This window comes from Scyliorhinus torazame, unplaced genomic scaffold (assembly GCF_047496885.1).
Source record: "Scyliorhinus torazame isolate Kashiwa2021f unplaced genomic scaffold, sScyTor2.1 scaffold_235, whole genome shotgun sequence".
Lineage (NCBI taxonomy): Eukaryota > Metazoa > Chordata > Chondrichthyes > Carcharhiniformes > Scyliorhinidae > Scyliorhinus > Scyliorhinus torazame.
In genome coordinates, this window is record NW_027307962.1 from 36,281 (window position 1) to 60,165 (window position 23,885).

Genomic DNA, 23,885 nt, shown 5'->3' on the forward strand with positions numbered 1-23,885 from the left:
AGACACACCCCAAGCTCTTTTCCTCAAAACTGAAACTAAAAAACTGCAAAATGGCTGATCTGAGCTCAGCTCCACCCACTCTCTGACATCACTGTTTTCTTAAAGGTACATTGCTTAAACATCCATTTCTTAAAGGTATTCTCACATGACAGCGGGAATCAACCTTGGCAAGAATGATGGCAAGGTTGAGATTGGAAGAGATGGCAAATGCAATGAGGCAAAAGGAAATGGAAGTTAGGATTTGGGAATGGAACAAGGGTTTGGAGAGATAAGGTTAATTGTAAGCAAAAGGTGAGCAAGGGAGAGTGCAAAAAAGGTAGGGGTGATTGTAGGGAAGGTAGTTATAGGATGATAAGAAAATCAATAGCTGCAAAAGATGGTGGATGCCTTGAGTCAAAAGTAGAGAAGATTAATGACCTGGACTTGGGAATGCAGGACATAATTTTAAAGTTTATGGAATACATAGACAGGGGTACATAGACTGGTGAAATGTACAGACACATAGCCAATTCATTTTAATGAAGAGTAATCTAAAGTGATTCATTTAGAAAGAATGAAAAGAAGCAATACGGTACAATTTTAAAGGTGTACAGGAAGATGGAAACCTGAAGGTGTACATACACAAGTCTTTATAAGTGGTGGGATAAAGATGGATGTTAACAGGGCAGAGGAATCCTTTTTAATGGAACATGGAGATCAAATGCAAGGAAGCAATGCTGAGACTTTTTAAAATAATAGCTAGGCCCACCAAACTCCAATACCATTTGGAGTATGGTGGCCAATTCTGGGCTACCACATTTTTGGAAGGATGTCAAAGCCTTAAAGGTGGCACAAAATAAATTTACTAGAATGATACAAGGGATAAAACATTCAGTTATTTAGAAAGACTAGATAAACTAGGACTATATTCCTCAGTGGAGTTATGGGTGCTAAAAATTATGAATGATTTTAATTGAGTAAATAAAGAGAAACTTGTTTCCAGTGGCAGAAGGATTGGTAACAAGAGAACGCAGGTTTACGATAAACTGACAAAAACAAAGTGACATGAGGAAAATAAAATATTTATACGAATTATTGGATTCTGAAATACACTGCCTTAAAAGATTGGTGAAAGCACATTCAAAAATAACTTTCAAAGGGGAATTGGAAAAATACTTGAAGAAAAGTTTGCACAACTATGGGGAAAGAGCAGAAGAGAGGGACTAATTGTGTAGCTCTTTCAAAGAGTTGGGAGGCGAAATACACCAAATCATTCTATGAAGGTGGAAAGTAAATATGAGGGTTTTGCTAGTGAAGGATGGCCATGTTGCGGGGTCTGGATGGAATGTTGGTAGAAAACGCATGAATGGCAACAGTGAATTGTCGGGTCAGAGGCTGCTACAGTTGATTAGAAGGATGTCGGAGATTTTGTGGGAGTGATGCAAATGTAAGGACCTGAAAGAGGACAAAAAAAACGGGTTAAACGAATCTGGGAACAGGTGGGTGTAGTGATCTGCATATCTGTGTGTATGTAAAGGGTTAATATACAGAAGTAACAGCTAGATAACCACTAGATTGCAGCACTCGAGATGGGTATAAAAGATAAACTCAAGGAGAGTTCCCGCCTCTTCGTGTTTGGAGTGACTAGTGACCAGAGGTAGAGAGAGATGGCTTAGTGTGCAGGTGTCATTAATCATAGTTTTTTTTTTTAATAAATATTTTATTGAAAATTTTTGGTCAACCAACACAGTACATTGTGCATCCTTTACACAATATTATAACAACACAAATAACAATGACCTATTTTATAAACAAAAAATGAATAAATAATAAATAACAAAAATGAAAACTAGCCCTAATTGGCAACTGCCTTGTCACAAGTAACACTCTCCAAAAATATAATTTAACAGTCCAATATATTAACAACCCTGAGAGTCCTTCTGGTTCCTCCCCCCCCGCCCCCCCGATCCTGGGCTGCTGCTGCTGCCTTCTTTTTCCCATTCCGTCTATCTTTCTGCGAGGTATTCGACGAACGGTTGCCACCGCCTGGTGAACCCTTGAGCCGACCCCCTTAGGACGAACTTAATCCGCTCTAGCTTTATAAACCCCGCCATGTCATTTATCCAGGTCTCCACCCCCGGGGGCTTGGCTTCTTTCCACATTAGCAATATCCTGCGCCGGGCTACTAGGGACGCAAAGGCCAAAACATCGGCCTCTCTCGCCTCCTGCACTCCCGGCTCTTGTGCAACCCCAAATATAGCCAACCCCCAGCTTGGTTCGACCCGGACTCCGACTACTTTTGAAAGCACCTTTGTCACCCCCATCCAAAACCCCTGTAGTGCCGGGCATGACCAAAACATATGGGTATGATTCGCTGGGCTTCTCGAGCACCTCGCACACCTATCCTCCACCCCAAAAAATTTACTGAGCCGTGCTCCAGTCATATGTGCCCTGTGTAATACCTTAAACTGAATCAGGCTTAGCCTGGCACACGAGGACGACGAGTTTACCCTGCTTAGGGCATCTGCCCACAGCCCCTCCTCGATCTCCTCCCCCAGCTCTTCTTCCCATTTCCCTTTTAGTTCATCTACCATAGTCTCCCCTTCGTCCCTCATTTCCCTATATATATCTGACACCTTACCATCCCCCACCCATGTCTTTGAGATCACTCTGTCCTGCACCTCTTGTGTCGGGAGCTGCGGGAATTCCCTCACCTGTTGCCTCGCAAAAGCCCTCAGTTGCATATACCTGAATGCATTCCCTTGGGGCAACCCATATTTCTCGGTCAGCGCTCCCAGACTCGCGAACTTCCCATCCACAAACAGATCTTTCAGTTGCGTTATTCCTGCTCTTTGCCACATTCCATATCCCCCATCCATTCCCCCCGGGGCAAACCTATGGTTGTTTCTTATCGGGGACCCCCCCAAGGCTCCAGTCTTTCCCCTATGCCGTCTCCACTGTCCCCAAATCTTCAGTGTAGCCACCACCACCGGGCTTGTGGTGTAGTTCCTCGGTGAGAATGGCAATGGGGCTGTCACCATAGCCTGTAGGCTAGTCCCCCTACAGGACGCCCTCTCTAATCTCTTCCACGCCGCTCCCTCCTCCTCTCCCATCCACTTACTCACCATTGAAATATTAGCGGCCCAATAATACTCACTTAGGCTCGGTAGTGCCAGCCCCCCCTATCCCTGCTACGCTGTAAGAATCCCTTCCTCACTCTCGGGGTCTTCCCGGCCCACACAAAACCCATGATGCTCTTTTCAATCCTTTTTAAAAAAGCCTTCGTGATCACCACCGGGAGGCACTGAAACACAAAGAGGAATCTCGGGAGGACCACCATCTTAACCGCCTGCACCCTCCCTGCCATTGACAGGGATACCATATCCCATCTCTTGAAATCCTCCTCCATCTGTTCCACCAACCGCGTTAAATTTAACCTATGCAATGTGCCCCAATTCTTAGCTATCTGGATCCCCAGGTAACGAAAGTCCCTTGTTACCTTCCTCAACGGTAGGTCCTCTATTTCTCTACTCTGCTCCCCTGGATGCACCACAAACAACTCACTTTTCCCCATGTTCAATTTATACCCTGAAAAATCCCCAAACTCCCCAAGTATCCGCATTATTTCTGGCATCCCCTCCGCCGGGTCCGCCACGTATAGTAGCAAATCGTCTGCATACAAAGATACCCGGTGCTCTTCTCCTCCCCTAAGTACTCCCCTCCACTTCTTGGAACCCCTCAACGCTATCGCCAGGGGCTCAATCGCCAGTGCAAACAATAATGGGGACAGAGGGCATCCCTGCCTTGTCCCTCTATGGAGCCGAAAATATGCAGATCCCCGTCCATTCGTGACCACGCTCGCCACTGGGGCCCTATACAACAGCTGCACCCATCTAACATACCCCTCTCCAAAACCAAATCTCCTCAACACCTCCCACAAATAATCCCACTCCACTCTATCAAATGCTTTCTCGGCATCCATCGCCACTACTATCTCCGTTTCTCCCTCTGGTGGGGCCATCATCATTACCCCTAACAACCTCCGTATATTCGTGTTCAGCTGTCTCCCCTTCACAAACCCAGTTTGGTCCTCGTGGACCACCCCCGGGACACATTCCTCTATTCTCATTGCCATTACTTTGGCCAGGACCTTGGCATCTACATTTAGGAGGGAAATAGGTCTATAGGACCCGCATTGTAGCGGGTCCTTTTCCTTCTTTAAGAGAAGCGATATCGTTGCTTCAGACATAGTCGGGGGCAGTTGTCCCCTTTCCTTTGCCTCATTAAAGGTCATCGTCAGTACCGGGGCGAGCAAGTCCACATATTTTCGATAGAATTCGACTGGGAATCCATCCGGTCCCGGGGCCTTTCCCGCCTGCATGCTCCTAATTCCTTTCACCACTTCTTCTACCTCGATCTGTGCTCCCAGACCCACCCTTTCCTGCTCTTCCACCTTGGGAAATTCCAGCCGATCCAAGAAGCCAACATCATTCTCTCCCTCCCATCCGGGGGTTGAGCTTCATATAATTTTTTATAAAATGTCTTGAACACTCCATTCACTCTCTCCGCTCCCCGCTCCATCTCTCCTTCCTCATCCCTCACTCCCCCTATTTCCCTCGCTGCTCCCCTTTTCCTCAATTGGTGTGCCAGCAACCTGCTCGCCTTCTCCCCATATTCGTACTGTACACCCTGTGCCTTCCTCCATTGTGCCTCTGCAGTGCCTGTAGTCAGCAAGTCAAATTCTACATGTAGCCTTTGCCTTTCCCTGTACAGTCCCTCCTCCGGTGCTTCCGCATATTGTCTGTCCACCCTCAAAAGTTCTTGCAGCAACCGCTCCCGTTCCTTACTCTCCTGCTTCCCTTTATGTGCCCTTATTGATATCAGCTCCCCTCTAACCACCGCCTTCAACGCCTCCCAGACCACTCCCACCTGGACCTCCCCATTATCATTGAGTTCCAAGTACTTTTCAATGCACCCCCTCACCCTTAGACACACCCCCTCATCTGCCATTAGTCCCATGTCCATTCTCCAGGGTGGGCGCCCTCCTGTTTCCTCCCCTATCTCCAAGTCCACCCAGTGTGGAGCGTGATCCGAAATGGCTATAGCCGTATACTCCGTTCCCCTCACCTTCGGGATCAATGCCCTACCCAGCACAAAAAAGTCTATTCGCGAGTAGACTTTATGGACATAGGAGAAAAACGAGAACTCCTTACTCCTAGGTCTGCTAAATCTCCACGGGTCTACACCTCCCATCTGCTCCATAAAATCTTTAAGTACCTTGGCTGCTGCCGGCCTCCTTCCAGTCCTGGACTTCGACCTATCCAGCCCTGGTTCCAACACCGTATTAAAATCTCCCCCCATTATCAGCTTTCCCATCTCTAGGTCCGGAATGCGTCCTAGCATCCGCCTCATGAAATTGGCATCCTCCCAGTTCGGGGCATATACGTTTACCAAAACCACCGTCTCCCCCTGTAGTTTGCCACTCACCATCACGTATCTGCCCCCGTTATCCGCCACTATAGTCTTTGCCTCGAACATTACCCGCTTCCCCACTAATATAGCCACCCCCCTGTTTTTCATATCTAGCCCCGAATGGAACACCTGCCCCACCCATCCTTTGCGTAGCCTAACCTGGTCTATCAGTTTCAGGTGCGTTTCCTGTAACATAACCACATCTGCCTTAAGTTTCTTAAGGTGTGCGAGTACCCGTGCCCTCTTTATCGGCCCGTTCAGCCCTCTCACGTTCCACGTGATCAGCCGAGTTGGGGGGCTTCCTACCCCCCCCCCTTGTCGATTAGCCATCCCCTTTTTCCAGCTCCTCACCCGGTTCCCACGCAGCTGTATCTCCCCCAGGCGGTGCCCCCCCGCCCACCCTCTCCCATACCAGCTCCCCCCTCTCCCCAGCAGCAGCAACCCAGTAATTCCCCCCTCCCACCCCCCCCGCTAGATCCCCCGCTAGCGTAATTACTCCCCCATGTTGCTCCCAGAAGTCAGCAAACTCTGGCTGACCTCGGCTTCCCCCCGTGACCTCGGCTCGCACCGTGCGACGCCCCCTCCTTCCTGCGTCTCTATTCCCGCCATGATTATCATAGCGCGGGAACCAAGCCCGCGCTTCTCCCTTGGCCCTGCCCCCAATGGCCAACGCCCCATCTCCTCCACCTCCCCTCCCCCCCCCCATCACCACCTGTGGGAGAGAGAAAAGTTACCACATCGCAGGATTAGTACATAAAACCCCTCTTTGCCCCCCACATTCGCCCCACCACTTTGTTCGAACGTTCTTTTTAATAACCCGCTCATTCCAGTTTTTCTTCCACAATAAAAGTCCACGCTTCATCCGCCGTCTCAAAGTAGTGGTGCCTCCCTCGATATGTGACCCACAGTCTTGCCGGTTGCAGTATTCCAAATTTTATCTTCTTTTTATGAAGCACCGCCTTGGCCCGATTAAAGCTCGCCCTCCTTCTCGCCACCTCCGCACTCCAGTCTTGATAAACATGGATCACCGCGTTCTCCCATTTACTGCTCCGAGTTTTCTTTGCCCATCTAAGGACCATTTCTCTATCCTTAAAACGGAGGAATCTCACCACTATGGCTCTGGGAATTTCTCCTGCTCTCGGTCCTCGCGCCATCACTCGGTATGCTCCCTCCACCTCCAACGGACCCGCCGGGGCCTCCGCTCCCATTAACGAGTGCAGCATCGTGCTCACATATGCCCCGACGTCCGCTCCCTCCACACCTTCAGGAAGACCAAGAATCCTCAGGTTGTTCCTCCTTGCGTTGTTTTCCAGTGCCTCCAACCTTTCCACACATCGTTTCTGATGTACCTCCTGCGTCTCCGTCTTCACCACCAGGCCCTGTATATCGTCCTCATTCTCGGCTGCCTTTGCCTTCACGACCCGAAGCTCCCGCTCCTGGGTCTTTTGTTCCTCCTTTAGCCCTTCGATCGCCTGTAGTATCGGGGCCAACAGCTCTTTCTTCATTTCCTTTTTGATCTCTTCCACACAGCATTTCAAGAACTCTTGTTGTTCAGGGCCCCATGTTAAACTGCCACCTTCCGACGCCATCTTGGTTTTTGCTTGCCTTCCTTGCCGCTGTTCTAAAGGATCCACTGCAATCTGGCCACTCTCTCCTCCTTTTTCCATCCGTATCCAGGGGGGATTCCCTTCTGGTTTACCGCACAGTGTTTTTAGCCGTCAAAATTGCCGTTGGGGCTCCTATCAAGAGCCCAAAAGTCCGTTTCACAGGGAGCTGCCGAAACGTGCGACTCAGCTGGTCATCGCCGCACCCGGAAGTCTCATTAATCATAGTTAATATATATTTAGTCTTGTTAATTTAATCTATAATTTAGTTGTTGAAGCGAGAACAGACTCCGTTAAATTGTTATCGTTACTCAATAAACAGTATTTGCTTTATTTGAAGACTTCGAGTATTAATGAACATCGAGTGTATGACAATCTTGGCAGAAAGCAAATGAGTAATAAGATATTGCATAACGTAAAATAACAGTGGGGAGGTGTATTTGAGACCAGTAAGAGATCAGCCATGACCTGATTGGCGGAGTAGGCTCAAAAGGCTGAATTGCCTACTTCTCCTAATTCCTCTGTTCCTGCATTCCTATGAACATGATGTGAGTCTGTAGAAGCAAACAACCAACAGCAGGGCTGGAGCACCACCTTCAATTTCCTTTCTGGTAGCGCCTTCCATCCAATCACTTCCCTGTCCCTCCTCACAGCCTAACATCATGCCTACAGGGGTTGGTTTAGCACAGGGCTAAGTAGCTGGATTTTAAAGCAGACCAAGGCAGGCCAGCAGCACAGTTCAATTCCCGTACCAGCCTCCCTGAACAGGTGCCGTAATGTGGCGACTAGGGGCTTTTCACAGTAACTTCATTTGAACTTGTGACAATAAGCGATTTTCATTTTTTTTCATTACAGCCCAACCTAGATTCCTCCACAGTTTTGTATCGAAGTTTAGTTGTAGTTCCAGGGTCTCTACTTGCTAAATGTCTAATGACATCAGTTGCACATGGAGCAATATTAAGGGTGGGTTGGGTGGCTTCAGCCTTGATTAAAGGTTACTTTGGAGTCGACCAATGCCGGGAAAGTAACTGCAGGATGTAAAATGTACACACCTGAATTCAACAAGATTTCCAAGAGTTGGCTAGTTTCAGAGTCGCCCTAATTGTGGTTCAAACCCACATTAGTTTTTTTTTAATTTATTGCGGAGCTGCTCAAGTTTGTTTCCTGTAAAGGGGTAGGTAGTGGTGCAGTGGTATTTTCACTTGACTAGTAATCCAGGGTAATGACCTGGGTTAGAACAATAAAAATTAAAAGTCTAACGATGACCATGAAACCATTGTTTTTTTGTTTTTTAAAAATAAGTTTAGAGTACCCAATTAATTTCTTCCAATGAAGGGGCAATTTAGTGTGGTCAATCCACCTGGCCTGCACATTTTTGGGTTGTGGGGGCGAAATCCACGCAAACACTGGGAGAATGTGCAAACTCCACACGGACAGTGACCTAGATGAAACCATTGTTGATTGTTGTAAAACCCACCTGGTTCACTAATGTCCATTTAAGGAAGGAAACCTACCATCTTAACTTTGTCTGGCATACAGATGACTCCAGATCCAGTGGTTGATTCTTAGCTGGTCTCTAAAATGGCCGAGCAAGCCAATCAGTTCCAGGACAATTAGGGATGAGCAATAAATGCTGACCCAGCTAGTGACAACTACATCCCATGAATGAATATAAAAGGTTATGTCATAAAAGTGGTTTACGGAGATTGATGTCAAAATAAATTAAATACATATCGAAAGAATATCTAATCTAGTAATATCATTTTCTACCACTGTGTATTAACCAAAATTACTCTTGCCCTTTCCCCATTGTGTGTCATAATATCTACTGGTAAAGGGTTAGAAACATTTTTAAAAATAGGAGCAGTAGGAGGCCAGTCAGCCCTTTGAGCTTGCTCCGCCATTCATTATAATCATGGCTGACCATCCAACTCAATAGCCTAATCCTGCTTTCCGCCCGCCTCCCCTGCCAATACCCTTTGATTCCCTTCACCTTAAGTACAATATCTAACTGCTTCTTGAAAACATGCAATGTTTTGGCCTCAACGACTCCCTGCAGTAAAGATTCCACAAACCGGCCACTCATAGAATCATAGAAAAGTTACAGCTATGCCAACTTGAGGACACCCAGGTGCCCTTTGTAATCCCACCTTCCTGCACCCGACCCATAGCCCTGTAGCTTAGAGCACTTGAGGTGTAGATCCAGGTACTTTTTAAAAGAGCTGAGGGTCTCTGCCTGCACCTCCAACTCTGGCAACGAATACCAGACTCCCACTACCCTCTGCGTAAAAGTGTCCTTCCTCATGTCCCCTCTACACTTTCTGCCACTTATCTTGGATCTGTCCCATGGTTCTAGAATTCTCCACCAAGGGAAACAATTTTATCCTATCCCTTCCCCTCATAATTTTGTGCGCCTCAATTAAGTCACCCCTCAACGTTTTTTGTTCCAAGGAAAATTATCCCAACCTATACAATTTCTTCTCGTAGCCACATTTTTCTAGCCCTGGCAGCATTCTTTTAACTCCTCTCCACTCTCTCCAGAGCAATAATGTTCTTCCTGTAATGTGACGACCAGAACTACACACAATATTCCAGTTGTGGCCTCACCAATGTTTTATACAATTCTAACATTATATCCTTACTTTTATATTCTATACCAATGAAGGAGAACATTCCATATGATTTCTGAACAACCTTGTCTACTTGAACTGCTGCCTTTAGGGATCTGTGTACCTCGATGCCAAGATCTCTCACTTTGTCTACCCCTCTTAGTATGTTCCCATTTATTGTGTACTCCATACAACTGTTTGACCTCCCTAAAGGCATGACCTCTGTGTTAATTTCCATCTGCCACTTTAACGCCCACTCCACCTATCCATCTATATCGTTTTGAAGACGTTAAGCTATCCTCTACACTGTCCACCACTCGGCCAATCCTTGTGGCATCTGCAAATTTCCCATTCATGCGTCCCATGTTCACATCCAAATCGTTGATTATATAGCGAACAATAAGGGTCCCAACACCGAGCCCTGTAAAACACCAATTGAAGTAACTTTCCAATTGCAAGGGCAGCCATCGACCATTACCCTTTGATTTCTGTTACTAAGCCAGCTTTTTATCCAGTTTGCCACATTGCCCTGTGTCCCATGGGCTTTTACTTTCTTGATGAATCTGCCATCTAGGACTTTGTCAAATGCCTTGATAAAATCCATATAACCGCATCCACTGCATTACCTTCATCAACCCTTCTTGTCACTTCCTCAAAGAATTCAATCAATTTTGTGAGGCAAGACCTTCCTTTAACAAATCCATGCTGACTATCCCTGACTAGTCTATGCCTTTCTATGTGACAGTTAATCTTATCTCTCCGGGTTGATCCTACTAATTTGCCAACCACTGACATAACACTAACTGGCCTATAATTGTTTGGCATTTCCTTAGATCTCACATTTGCATTTCTCCAGTCCGCTGTTTCCTCCCCTGTGTCGAGTGAGGATTGGAAAATCATCCTTGGAGCATCTGCTATCTCCGCCAGGAGCTCACTATATGAGAAACTGCACCTTAAAGACACATGGGTGCCACAGTTTACATCTGTGCTTAAATTTTATATATTAAGGATAGTTTTCTTTTTCATATTGAAACTAATACATTTTTCTTTATAATGTATTTAGATTTCTGTTATCTTTCTATTTTACCTCACCTTTTCCATTTTTCTAAAATCGTTGTGCTTAATTTTTAATTGCAAACTATCTTTGTCTATATTTTTGCTCCATCCTTATATCCTGGCTCTGTTTGCTCTGCCTACCGATTCTGTTCTCCTCCACTTCTCCCTCCCCCAATCTGTAAAATCTTGGTTCACTTCACCACCACAGGCACATGCAGGTTGCTGCCACTATTGTCATATCATAACAGCTGCTACCACTTCCAACCATTTTGTAGTCTTAACAAAATCTGTACTTTAACTATGTCAAAATTGAGAGTTTAAAATAGATTTATTTTATATTTTGCATTGCTCATACAAAAGTAATTCCTTACTCCGTATTGAAGCTGCTTAAAACTACCAAAAGAAAGGATGCACAGATGGATGGGAAGAGTAGGACCAATGCTGACTCACTAGGAATGAAAAGTAAAGATTCTAATTTTAATGACTAAAATCTGATAGGATTTATATAATTTAATCTTTCGATTAAACAAAATACTGACTGGTTCCAGCAAGTGTTTATTAATGATACTTCTCAATAATAATTCGTGGTTTTTCATGTCGCACATGATAAAAGTCTAATAACTCTCACGCTAATATACTAGGTTGAAGTGGGTGGAAAGCCTGTCAAAATCAGATATATTTATAAAATGGGGATCATAATTCTGCTCTATTTGAACATTTTGTAGTAATTAATGGGTTATAATGTATTGGAATTAAACTACATTGATACATTTTGTTTTGCACAAATAATCTTTGAAGCTAAAAGATTTGATAGATTGTAATTGTTCATTAAAAATAAATTGGTGTATATTTATAGCCTAGATGAATTCCATAAAAGAACATAGAAGCCATAAAGCTAATGCTGTGTATTATTTAACCCATGTGTCAGCACAAAGTGTACAAATCTTGCGTATTATTCCAGAACTGAAGATTATGAAGTGGTATTAATGCCACCTATGCATTCTATAACCTTCAAAAAAAAATTAAAACCATTATGGTTCCAGAAATTGATGATAGCACAATTTATTTTTCCCAAAATGATGAATCTCAAAACATGACCAGCTTGGATAAAATATAATTTATTTGCAACTTTATGGATACTGCTGGACTGACCATTATTGTGGGGTTTGGAGACGTGTGATCAAATCTGGGATGGCCAATGTCTGCAAACGTTAACATGCTGAGAACAACTGATCTTTTATATTTTCTAGTCTCAGAGTTGTAAACAATATTGATTTATTCTCGCTTCCAATTTCAAAATCAACAAGGGAGCACAAGTACTGCAAGCATCTTGTTGTTTTACAAGTGGCTTTCTAATCTCCTTATATGCTGTTCGATGACAGGAAGGCGTCTGACAAGAACAAGAGGAAATCCAGTGCTAAAACACACCATCAGCTCTCATCTACTTACAAGAGTGCAATAGATAAAATAGATGAAGCAGGTTATTTATTTTTCCCCTTAAAATAGCTGTGTGATACAGAAAGGAATCAAATTATTATAAACACTTAGGGCAGCACGGTGGCTCAGTTTTTAGCACGGCGCCGAGGTCCCAGGTTCAATCCCAGCTCTGGGTCACTGTCTGTGTGGAGTTTGCACATTCTCCCCTTGTCTGCGTGGGGCTCACCTCCACAACCCAAAGGATATCCAAAGTAGGTGGATTGGCCACGCTAAATTGCCCCTTAATTGGAAAAAATGAATCGGGCACTCTAAATTTATTTCAAAAAAATTATTATAAACTCGGATCACTTATCCATACATAGTTACCCATTGATAATACAAACTGAAAAAGTAGATCAGACTTCAAATACAGCACAATGAAATGAAAATCGCTTGTCACAAGTAGGCTTCAATTAAGTTACTGTGAAAAGCCCCTAGTCGCCACATTCCGGCACCTGTTCGGGGAGGCTGGTACGGGAATTGAAGCTGGCCTGCTTGGTCTGCTTTAAAAGCCAGCGATTTAGCCCAGTGTGCTAAACCAGCCCCTAGTGACAATGGGTGCTATTCTCCCAAAAGGGAACAAAGTCCCCTAGCGAGTGCGTGTAGCCGTGTGTTTCCCAGCGCTCCGTTCATTGTTATGCTGACCATGAAGGCCACGTGGGATCGTTAACAGATTTTCCCATGGGGTTCGTGGAATACGAGTTCCCTTATTGAGCGGGCGGAGGCTTGCTCAATAGGAACTATTCGGCGGGAGTTAAAACCTGCAGCCCAGACCAGACCGGTTTCTCCCAATGGTCCCCAGGATGGGGCACAAGCATTGTACGTTGCGGCTCTTTTCATTATCCAAATAGAAGAGTTTGTATGAAGCCTGGCCTTGGTGAAGTTATTATAGTCATCTTCTGTACAAAAATTCAAGAGGTTCACTTAACATTTTTGTAATAGATAATCCTGATTAATGGAAAATTGACACAAGTTGTGAGCATACTAGCGTAGACTCAATGGGCTGAGTGGCTCCCTACAGTGTTGCATAATTCTATGCCCAATTTTATGATACTGTGTATTATTTTCAGAATTATTTTAAATTAGTTTGTTGCATTTTGAAAGATAACTGAATCAATCATTTGGAATATGATTGTAATGAGATATGTTGTGTCCCAAATAGCTTTAAAGGAGCATTGTTTTTTTTAAATTCATTAACGGTATGTGGGCGTTGCGGTTTAGGCCAGCATTTATTGCCCATCCTTAGTTGCCCTTCAGAAGGTGGTGAGCTGCCTTCTTGAACCGCTGCAGTACTTGGTGTAGGTACACCCATTGTGCTGTTAGGGATGGAGTTCCAGGATTTTGTCCGAGCGACAGTGAAGGAACGGCGATATATTTCCAAGTCAGGGTGGCGACTGACTTGAAGGGGACCTCCAGGTGGTGGGGTGCGCAGGTATCTGCTGGTCTTGCCCTTCTAGATGGTAATTGTCGTGGGTTGTCTAAGGAACCTTGATGAGTTACTGCAATGCATCTTGTAGATGGTACACACGGCTGCCACTGTTGTCAGTGGTGGAGGGTTTGAATGTTTGTGGAAGGGGGAGCAATCAAGTGGGCTCCTTTGTCCTGGATGGTGTTGAGCTTCTTGTGTTGTTGGAGCTGCAGTCATCCAGGCAAGTGGAGAGTGCTTCATTACACTCTTGACTTGTGCCTTATAGATGGTGGACAGGCTTTTGGGAGGAGGGGGTTTGGAGGGGAGTTCCTCGACTTAGGATTCTTGGTCTTTGACCTGCCTTGGTAGCCACAGTATTAATGTGGCTAGTTCAGTTTAGTTTCTGATCAATGGTAACCCCCAGGATGTCGATTGTGGGGGATTCAACAATGGGAATGCCACTGAATGTCAAGGGGCGCTAGTTAGATCCTCTCTTGTAGGAGATGGTCATTGCCTGGCACTTGTCTGCCGCGAATGTAACTTGCCACTTGTCAGCCCAAGCCTGGATATTGTCTGACTTGTCAGTTGATTAAATGTTATTATTACTCACCATCTTAACACTCCACATTCTTGAATCCTCCTCCTAGTGACAGAGTACTTCTCCCCATCATGACAAAGTTCTTTTCACTGGCACTGAGTGTCAGTCAGACGGCCTTGCCCACCATAGCATTCGGAGATTAATCAGTGAACTCTTGACCCTCACCGCTAATTCCCCTCCAGAGCCAAGGGCTAAAAGGAACGTAGTGCTGAACCTCTCTCAGAAGTGAGCTGGGGAGTCAGCGGCTGGCTTCAGACAAACAGGAGTCAGACATGAGCAATAGCTGAGGGTCATCACAGACCATTCCTCGCGGAGTCGCCATCATCACCCTCCTGCAATGACTGGGTGTGGTAGTATGCATTAGGGGTCATGTGGGACTGTGAAGCCGTGATGTCATTGGCTGACAGATCCCGGGTCCTGGTTGGCTGTTGATCTCTAGCTCCGCACTGAAGGCGGAGTATAAGAACCAGGAGTTCTCCCCCGCAGGCCAGTCTGTTGCTGAACTGCGGGGAACAAGTCACGCTTAATAAAGCCTCATCGACTTCATCTCTATTCGTCTCTCATGAGTCTTTGTGCGCTACAATTTATTAAGCGTGCTTAAAGGACTATGGAGCTCAGGATCATCCCGGAATGCCTGAGGATCAGCCCCCACGCAGTGAACTCAGCAGCAGTTTTTAAACACTGGCAGACTTGTTTTGAAGCATACCTCCGAACGGCCCTCGGCCGGGTCACAGAAGACCAGAAACTACAGGTCCTGCACTCGAGGGTAAGCCCGGAAATTTTCCCTCTCGTAGAAGACGCAGAGGATTTCCAGACGGCGTTCGCAGCACTAAAGAGCATCTATGTTCGCCCAGTGAACCAGATCTACACACGCTACCAACTCGCAACGAGACGGCAAAGTCCCGGAGAATCGCTAGACGAATTCTACGCCGCGCTGCTAATTTTGGGACGGGCCTGCAGCTGCCCGCTGGTAAACGCGATTGAACACACGGACATGTTAATTCGCGAAGCGTTCGTGGCTGGTATGAACTCTCCCCAAATCCGCCAAAGACTTTTAGAAAAAGAGTCGCTAGGACTCTCAGAGGCACGGGCCCTTGCAGCCTCACTAGATGTGGCCGCGCGAAACTCCCGCGCGTATGGCCCCGACCGCGCGGCAGCCCCTTGGGCTCCGTGGACCACCGTCGCAACAAACCCCCACCCCCACCCCACAGGCTTGCGCGGTTCAGACGCCAAGTCGTCCCGGGGGAGCCCCCTGCTATTTCTGCGGCCAGGCGAAACACCCCCGGCAGCGCTGCCCGGCCCGCGCAGCGATTTGCAAGAGCTGCGGGAAAAAGGGCCATTTCGCGGCTGTGTGCCCGTCCCGGGAGGTCGCCGCTGTCCCCGGAGAAGGAGTCCTGCGCGTTTCTAACGCTCCCCAACGCCCCCCCCCCCCCCCAGCGCCCCATGTACGACCCGCAGGCGCAGCCTTTTTGGGTCCCGGCCACCGCTGTCCCCGGAGAACAAGGAGTCCTGCGCGTTTCAAACGCTCCCCAACCCCCCCCAAGCGCTCCATGTGCGACCCGCAGGCGCCGCCATTTTGGGTCCCGGTCACCACGAGGGGAGGAGGGGCGCCGCCATCTTGGGACCCCCCAGCCCTGTGCGACGCATGGGGGCGGCCATTTTGTCCACCCCCGCCGCCATCTTGTGACCCCCCAGCCATGTGCGATGCATGGGGGCAGCCATTTTGTTCACCCCCGCCGCCATCTTGGACGGCAACAATGGACCCCAGCATCGACGGCTCCACGGGGTTCGAGGAAGACGCTGAAGCACTACGACCACATCTGGCCTCAATGACGCTGGACCAAGCACGGCCCCGGACGCTCCAGACGACGACAACAACGGTGCTGATCAACGGGCACGAGACACCATGCCTGGTCGACTCCGGGAGCACAGAAAGCTTCATCCACCCCGACACGGTAAGACGCTGTTTTTTGACCATCCGTCCCAGTGCGCAAAAGATTTCCCTAGCTGCAGGATCCCACTCCGTACAGATCAAAGGCTTCTGCATAGTGACCCTAACGGTGCAAGGGAGGGAGTTTAAAAACTACAGGCTCTACGTCCTTCCCCAACTCTGCGCGCCCACATTACTGGGATTAGACTTCCAGTGCAATCTGCAGAGCCTAACTTTCAAATTCGGCGGCCCAATACCCCCACTCACTATCTACGGCCTCGCAACCCTCAAGGTTGAGCCCCCATCCTTGTTTGCAAACCTCACCCCGGATTGCAAACCCGTCGCTACTAGGAGCAGACGGTACAGCGCCCAGGACCGGACATTCATTCGGTCCGAAGTCCAGCGGCTACTGAAGGAAGGTATAATCCAGGCCAGCAATAGTCCCTGGAGAGCACAGGTGGTAGTAGTAAAGACAGAGGAGAAGCAAAGGATGGTCATAGACTATAGCCAGACCATCAACAGGTACACACAGCTAGATGCGTACCCTCTCCCCCGCATATCCGACATGGTCAATCGGATTGCCCAATATAAGGTCTTCTCCACCGTGGACCTCAAGTCCGCCTACCATCAGCTCCCCATCCGCCCAAGTGACCGCAAGTACACAGCCTTCGAGGCAGACGGGCGATTATACCACTTCCTAAGGGTCCCATTTGGCGTCACAAACGGGGTCTCGGTCTTCCAACGAGAGATGGACCGAATGGTTGATCAACACGGGTTGCAGGCCACGTTCCCGTATCTCGACAATGTATCCATCTGCGGCCACGATCAGCAGGACCACGACGCCAACCTCCAAAAATTCCTCCAGACCGCTAAAGCCTTGAACCTCACATACAACGAGGACAAGTGCGTTTTTAGCACAAACCGGCTAGCCATATCCACTACATGGGATATGTAGTGCGCAATGGGATAATAGGCCCCGACCCCGAACGTATGCGCCCCCTCATGGAATTTCCCCTCCCTCACTGCTCAAAAGCCCTAAAACGCTGCCTGGGGTTCTTTTCATATTACGCCCAGTGGGTCCCCCAGTACGCAGACAAGGCCCGCCCCCTAATACAGACCACGACCTTCCCTCTGTCGACAGAGGCTTGACAGGCCTTCAGCCGCATCAAAGCGGATATCGCAAAGGCCACGATGCGTGCCATCGACGAGTCCCTCCCCTTCCAGGTCGAGAGCGACGCCTCCGATATAGCTCTAGCGGCCACCCTTAACCAAGCGGGCAGACCCGTGGCCTTTTTCTCCCGAACCCTCCACGCCTCAGAAATCCGCCACTCCTCAGTGGAAAAGGAAGCCCAAGCCATAGTGGAAGCTGTGCGACATTGGAGGCATTAACTGGCCGGCAGGAGATTCACTCTCCTCACTGACCAACGGTCAGTAGCTTTCATGTTCGATAATGCACAGCGGGGCAAAATTAAAAATGACAAGATCTTAAGGTGGAGGATCGAGCTCTCCACCTTCAACTATGAGATCTTGTACCGTCCCGGAAAGCTGAATGAGCCGTCCGATGCCCTATCCCGCGGCACATGTGCCAACGCACAAATAGACCGTCTCCAAACCCTCCACGAGGACCTCTGCCACCCGGGGGTCACTCGGTTCTACCATTTTATAAAGTCCCGCTACCTCCCCTACTCCATGGAGGAGGTCCGTACAGTCACAAGGAACTGCCACATCTGCGCAGAGTGCAAACCGCATTTTTTCAGGCCGGATAGTGCGCACCTGATCAAGGCCTCCCGTCCCTTTGAACGCCTCAGTCTGGATTTCAAAGGGCCCCTCCCCTCCACCGACCGCAACACATACTCCCTGAACGTGGTGGACGAGTACTCCCGTTTCCCCTTCGCCATCCCCTGCCCTGACATGACAGCGGCCAGTCATTAAAGCCCTTAACACCATATTCACACTGTTCGGTTGCCCCGCATACGTCCATAGCGACAGGATGTCCTCCTTCATGAGTGATGAGCTGCGCCAGTTCCTGCTCAGCAAAGGTATAGCCTCGAGCAGGACGACCAGCTACAACCCCCGGGGGAACGGGCAAGTAGAGAGGGAGAACGGCACGGTCTGGAAGACCGTCCTACTGGCCCTACAGTCCAGGGATCTCCCAGTTTCACGGTGGCAGGAGGTCCTCCCGGACGCCCTCCACTCCATCCGGTCGCTACTGTGTACCACCACTAACCAAACGCCTCATGAGCGCCTCCTTGTCTTCCCCAGGAAGTCCTCCTCTGGAACGTCGCTGCCGACCTGGCTGGCGGCCCCAGGTCCCATCTTGCTCCGGAAACATGTGCGGGCGCACAAGTCGGACCCGTTGGTCGAGAGGGTTCACCTCCTCCACGCGAACCCGCAGTACGCCTACGTGGAGTACCCCGACGGCCGACAGGACACGGTCTCCCTGCGAGATCTGGCACCCGCCGGCAACACGCACACCCCCTCGACACCAATCACCCCCTCCCTGCCACCGGCGCACCCCGCGACAGCCCCCTTCCCGGGAGGATCGGTCCTCCTCCCAGGTCCGACCAGAAGTGAAGCTGAAGCAGAAACCGTAAAGCTCCCAGAACGACAACACTGGAACAAGCACCACCACCACCGGGGCTGAGGCGATCGACAAGGACGACCAGACCGCCCGACCGACTTGTGGCATCGGTGTAACACTAGAATGTTGTGGACTTTAACGAGAATTTTTTTCCCTTTTCCCTCTTATGAATACTTAGTAAATAGTTCAAAACAAAAAAAAAACCCTGTACATAGCCCAGTGTAGGGCACTGTGACGACATGCAAAAGTTTTTCCTCCCAGGACCAGCCTTGTAAACCACTCCCACCATGCGAAGCACCACCCCGCCGGGTTCATTTTTAACAAGGGGTGAATGTGGTAGTATGCATTAGGGGTCATGTGGGACTGTGAAGCCGTGATGTCATTGGCTGACAGATCCCGGGTCCTGGTTGGCTGTTGGAGGGCGGAGTATAAGAACCAGGAGTTCTCCCCCGCAGGCCAGTCTGTTGCTGAACTGCGGGGAACACGTCACGCTTAATAAAGCCTCATCGACTTCATCTCTATTCGTCTCTCGTGAGTGTGCGCTACACTGGGCAGCAAGGACACCCCAGCACCCTGATGAGTTAGATATCTACGACTTTCAAACCCTGATCGTGGAGGGGGTCACAATGTTCTTTATTTTGGGGGGGTGCTCGTTAAAGAAGCAGGAGGCGATGCGGGCATCCCTAGCCCTCCTACCCCTACGTAGCCTTGTCCCTGCCTGGCCTCCATCCTCTAGATCATCAACTACCTCATCCTCAATTCCCTCCTGAATGTCCTCCTTATCTGAGGACATGTGCTGCTATTCCAGGTCCTCCTCATGAAGGTTGTCGCCCCACTGCAGAACCAGGTTCTGTATAGCACAGCAACCCACCACGATGCTGGTGACCCTCAGGGGCATGTACTGGAGGGCCTCAATAGACCTGTCGAGGCAGAAGAAGCGCATCTTCAGGAGACCGACTCTCTGCTCTACCACACACCGGTGGCATTTTGAACCTCGTTGTACCAGCACTCTGCTGTGGCGTCTTGCCTCTGCGCTGATGTCATCAGCCAAGAACTCAGGGGATATCCATTGTCCCCTACAAGCCACCCCTGCAGCCTGAGGAGACCCTCAAAAATGCCAAGGATCTTTGGCTGTCCGAGGATGTAACTGTAATGCACACTCCCTGGAAAATGCGCATATGTGATGATGCACCAGATGCACAGGAGAGGAACCCTTCCTGTTTATGAAAAGGACACTCTAATGTCACAGGACACACATCAGTATGGATTCAGTCAATTGCCCCTTGTACCTCTGGCCTACCAGCAATTGTTGCGAATCCCATAGCCCTCGCGTCTTGCTGGGCTTGGTCCAGGTCAAAATTAATGAAGTCCAAAACCCTTGCATCGAGTGTATCCGTTACTTCATGGTTGCAATGATGGGCGGATGCCACACAGGACTCCTGTGGAGTCCATGAAAGACCCCATTAAGTGCTGCTGTGGCCTTCATGACCACAGGGAGCGGGTGCTCTCCATCGCCACGTGGCGCCAAGTCTAAAGGGATGTGATACAGGTACTGCACAGTCTGGTGAGGCAGAGTCTCCTATGCCACATGGTCTCCTATGGCACATGCTATCTGACAGCTTCATGAAAGACACTTGAGTCCTGTACACATTTGATCTTCTTCCACACCTTTGTGCCCCCTGTAGGCTTGTTCGGCCTATGCCCCTGAGCCTGTCCTGCACCCCCCTGATCTTCTGCCTCTGGGTCTTCCCTGAGTGCTGCTGCTCGGTGCTGTGGGAATCTGTGCTCCTCCAGTGCTGTAAAGCAAAAAATAGCTAACTCCACTGACTCCATATTGATATCTCTCATTGTCCTGCAAGGGATGTGAGAGAGAGAGAGGGGGATAGGTAATAAGGTTGGTGCTGCAGCTGCATGGAATCAGTACCTCGCCTGACTCTTTGGCCTCCCGAACATGGAAGCAGCCAGTCCCACACCTTATCCAGTGGCTACCTCTCACTCAGCTCAGGCACCCTCCGCTCCCTAGCATGACTGGCTCTAACCTGTGATCTCGCCCAGTCAGAGTCGCCTTTGGCCTCCCATCTGGTTCTCTCCTCCCTTACTCTCTACCTCACTGGGGATTTGACAGGAGGCTTGTATGCTTACAGATCCGTTGGAGAGTGATACCTGCCTTGGGGGCTGATGGATCCTCACTGGCAGGAATTTGGGGTCTGGCACATAAGCAAGCCCAGTGCCTCTCAATCCTGTGTACCTGTGCATTTGAACATGACATGCTGGTGCTAGTTCAAGAAGCAGAAGGCAATGAGGGTACCCCTAACCCTCCTTGAACTCTGGATATTCATCCCATTCCTTGAGTTTGAACTATTTAAGGTTCAACTAGTTAAACAAAATTAAAAAAATTAAGGGGCACTCCTTAAAAGGGCACTGCCCGAAACAAAGCGCAAAGGAAACTTTGAAACTCAAACCAAAATGTGAATAAAAGAGTCAATACCGTGTTTGCGTGGGTTTCGCCCCCACAACCCAAAGATGTGCTGGTTAGGTAGATTGGCAGCGCTAAATTGCCCCTTAATTGGAAAAAAATGAATTGGGTACTCTAAAAAAAATTTTTTTTTAAAGGGTCGATAAAGCACCTCAGACCTTGCAATGCCCACCGTACATGGAAAGCCGTGATGGTGCCAGTGGACACCGCAAGCTCCCTCTCCACCCTCGGACTCCAAGATTGAGGGGGAGGACTCCTCTGTAGAGGGACCTCCAGTGGGGGACCTCCGCTACCTGACGGCAACAAGGCAAGCCAAGGCATGTCCAGGATGCGGGTGAGGGCAAGGAAATGAAGGGTGTGGAGCAGCAGAAAACCCTTCCGTGCAGTATGAAAGGGTTCCTTGAGTTTCATCTTTTTCTCGTCTCGCAAGAGAGTTTTATATTTCTTCAGTGTCGCTGTTCCATCTTTTTCCTCTTCAATTGTATCTTGGATCATAGAATATTCTTCATAACGTGTGGTGCTTATCGACTGCAGCTAGAGACAAGTAGTTCACCAACAGTTTTGGAGTCATCGTTCATGACAGTCTTCACGGCTCCGTCCAGCATCCTTACTTTCTGCGGCCTCTGTTTTTTCTTATACTTTGGAATATCCTCACCGCGAAGCATGTAATAATCCAGAGTATGGCCAGACTCCAGTCAAATCCCCTTTCTTGGATCATCATCCGACAGGAACAATCCATAATCGGAAGCTTGTCCCATCTGAGTCTTGGGCGCTCGCTCTCGGATTATGCGACAGGCATCGTAAACCACGATGGAAGGTTCGAATTGCATTGGCGGACACCGATCTTCAGTGACAGGGCCACCATGGTGCCGAGCAAACATAAATTGGCCCCTCACCACACCTCAATCTTGGGATGTTAATCCTTTGGCTTTTTGTGCTGAGCCTCCCTGGAGTCCAGTTCTGGCGTATCCGCGGTTTAAGGTTCTTTCTGTAGTCAATTCGTTCAGCCAAGATTGAAATCAAACCAAGGCCATTTAATGCTGGTGGGGGGGGATCAGTGGCTGGGCCGCGGGCCGGGGCAGGACTATCACAGAGCCGGTACCAGAAACATCCCCCCCCCCCCGAGCCCGGACCTCCTGTTACCCCAAAATCGACCTGTGGGCAGCTGACATTAATAAGGATTAACGCTTGATGGCCAAATAGTTTAACGAGCACGAGTCTCAGGAATGTTAGAGGGTCAATTGCTGTCCGCTCCAGGAATAGAAAAAGCTAATAGGTACCCTTACAAAGGAATTAGGAGCAGAAGTAGGCAATTCAGTCTTTCGAGCCTGCTCTGCCATTCAATCAGATCATAGCTGATTCCTGGTCTCAAATCCACCTCTCCACCTGTTCCCATTTCCCTTTATACTGTTTTTTTTAAAATCCGAAATATATCTATCTCCTTCTTGAAACCATTTAATAAATCAGATTCCACCGCACTATGGGGCAGCGAGTTCAACAAATTCAGCACCCTCTGGAAGAAGTAGTTCCTCATCTCATTCTAAATCTCAACCTATATCCATGACCTCTCGATTTAGATTGCCCCACAGGGGAAACATTTGGTCTACATTTACTTTATCAATCCCTTTTAATATTTTATGTACCTCGTTCAGATCCCCCCTCATCCTTCTAAATTCCAGCGGGTTAAGCTCAAACTGATTAATCGCTCCTCGTGCTTCAGCCCTTGTATTTCATACTTTAGTGAGAGCTGAAGATGCAACGTTATCCACATATATTATAATGCATTCAAATTGATGCAAAATTAGATTCTCGCTTTTCCTGGTCTGAACCTGAGCACATCATCGTAGAGGGTCGGGAGATTGCTTTCCAAATTCTTACCGGCACAAATTCCATTTTTTGGCGCCTCAAGAGATTTTGTAGCCATGACAGAATTTGCGAGCGCGGCTAACAGATCTGCTAAATCCCACCCAGTGTTGTATGGGCAGCATGGTAGCACAGTGGGTAGCACTGTTGCTTCACAGCTCCAGGGTCCCAGGTTCGATTCCTGGCTTGGGTCACTGTCTGTGCAGAGTCTGCACGGTCTCCCCGTGTCTGCATGGGTTTCTAGTTTCCTCCCACAAGTCCCGAAAGACGTGTTGTTAGCTCATTTGGAGATTATGAATTCTCCCTCTGTACCCGAACAGGCACTGGAATGTGGCGACTAGGGGCTTTTCACAGTAACTTCATTCCAGTGTTAATATAAGCCTACTTGTGACAATAAAGATTATTATTTTTGTACTAGGTACAGCTTTCAAACCAAAGCTGAGTCTGTTATAATTCTAACCCTTTAGCAATTTGTTGACATTTTAAGTGTACATTTGATGCATTAGTCGTTTTTATGAACTTTGAACAATCTGTTGGCCCCTCGACCTGACAGATGTATAGATTCTCTTATTATTTATCCTATTAATATTTCCAGTTTGGGTTCAGAGCTGCTGGTTCAACCACAGACATGGGGCGCGATTTACCGATATCGTCGTTCCCAACTGGGTGTCGCGACAAGAGCATTGAATCTTGTGAGAGACCTCTCTCGATGCTCGAGACTTCTCGCGAGATATGACCGAACCTCACGAAACGTCGCGGTCTGGATCTCACCCGGACTTGGCGAGATCTAGATCAGCACATTTAATAAGTATGCTTGCGACGGATTCTCTGGG

At 48.4% G+C, this 23,885-nt stretch overlaps 1 pseudogene; it reads right to left on the reverse strand.

Annotated features, from left to right (window-relative positions):
* Nucleotides 1–1,387: 1,387 nt before the first annotated feature.
* Nucleotides 1,388–22,054, reverse strand: LOC140405786 (talin-2 pseudogene; annotated as a pseudogene).
* Nucleotides 22,055–23,885: the final 1,831 nt, after the last annotated feature.